Raw genomic sequence first — 1,842 nt, 5'->3', positions numbered from 1 at the left:
TGGAGCACTAGCGTTAGCACTGCTGACACAACACGAGAGGAGAGAGAGAGAGAGAGAGAGAGAGAGAAGAGAGAGAGACCTCGGTGGGAAGGAGCACCTAGCGTTTAGCACTGTCGGCGGGACCTCGTAGATCTTGGTCGGGGCCAGGCTGGTGCAGCGTGTCTTTAAGCTGGGTTTACACTGCCAACTTTGTGTTGGCGAATTGCCGAATTGTACCAACTTCGCAATCTTCGCAACTGACAATCGGCAGTGTAAACGCAAAAGTTGCACGTCAACCGATTGATGCAGCTAGTTGGGAGAAAAGAACATGTTCTATTCTGCAATTCACCAACTCAAATTGGCAGTGTAAACCCAGCTTTATGCTGTCAGTAGAGCTCATAGGGTCTATGCCCCCAGCGGTACTGCCGGAACGTTACCCTTGGTACGGTCCGGCTTATACCGGAACGATACCCTGGTATACTATCTGATATGGTTAGGGTTAGGGTTTAGGGAGTACAGGGCACGTGTACAGGATTTTGTACCAGGGGGGTGTCAACCGTAGACCCCCAATTTGCGAGGCACGCGAAAAATTTGAGAATTAGACCCCCTAGATGCGTTTCTGCGCGAGCAGGGGGGTCCGGACTCCTGGACCCCCCCTCCCCGTACACGCCCCTGGAGTAGGCGTAGGCAACTCCCTAGATCGTTGTGGAGTTAGACTGAGGTAATCGTTCGGCATATTAGATAGTTACCAGGGGTACGGTTCCGGCAGTACCGGGAGACATTTAGACCCTCTCAGGGTCGTAGGCATCTATAAGCTGCGAGTTGACACAGGCGGGAAAGCTAAACGTGGCAGCTAAATGCAGAGGTCTCGAGCTTTCCTTGTTGGAATACGGGATTTATTTAGGTCGATAGGTTGTAAACGAGGCAGGCGGAGTTTATTTTGGGGAGAATTAAACTTTGTTAACAGACATATACATTCCCGTGATGGTAGAGTTAAGCGATGTTCGCGCATGTGATGGAAGAGAGATGAACGATACCTCGTGCAGATACTATCAAACTATTGTTATTCAACCGTCAGGAGTGAAATAAACGAGATCGATTTTATACACTCTTGAAATAATGGTTACGTTATGTTGTTGGCAGTGGCACTAGACTTCATGTGGTTGCATTTTGTGTGTTGCTGATGACGTAGGTAGGCATTCTGAGCCAATAACCAGCTATGTGAACAGTCCGTGTATGTTAGGGCACGCGCACGCCTCCACATTCGACTGTTCTTGCATTATTATTTTCGTCAGGTGAGACATGTGCCTACCATCGTCTTACTGATGTTTCAACACCACCTGAATCGTATCGCTTATAGAAGCAGCTAATGCCAGTTATCATGACTTGAATCTGAGTTAATTTAGATAGGATACTGTATTTTATAGATCAGTTGCATCATGTCTACATTATTGTCTGGTATTGCTTTGTTATAAACCATGTCATGCTGCACCTTTACACTGGCCAAGCAAGTAACCTATTGTGATGGGGAGTATTTGTGAAATTATAAATTTCGAGTCCGTATTTATTGAGTATACAGAATCTCAGATATATTGCATGTGTCACTATTTCTTATATGGTGCCAAATAACACAAGAGGTATTTTTGCTTAGGGAAACATTTTAAGTAAAATATCATGGTTGGCGTGATTAACTATTTAATTGATCTGATTCTTAATAAGTATACTATTTTGGGCCAGATTGATAGCCAAAGATTATTATATATTTTATGTTATGTAACACTGCCAGAATACAGTCCCTCCTTCCGTCCTCCTCTCTGTCTCTCTGTCCCCCTCCCTCCTTCCTCCTTCCTCTTTGTCCCTCCT

This window comes from Priapulus caudatus, unplaced genomic scaffold (genome assembly GCF_000485595.1).
Source record: "Priapulus caudatus unplaced genomic scaffold, Priapulus_caudatus-5.0.1 Scaffold1017, whole genome shotgun sequence".
Lineage (NCBI taxonomy): Eukaryota > Metazoa > Priapulida > Priapulimorpha > Priapulimorphida > Priapulidae > Priapulus > Priapulus caudatus.
Note: the sequence above shows the minus strand (reverse complement) of the source record.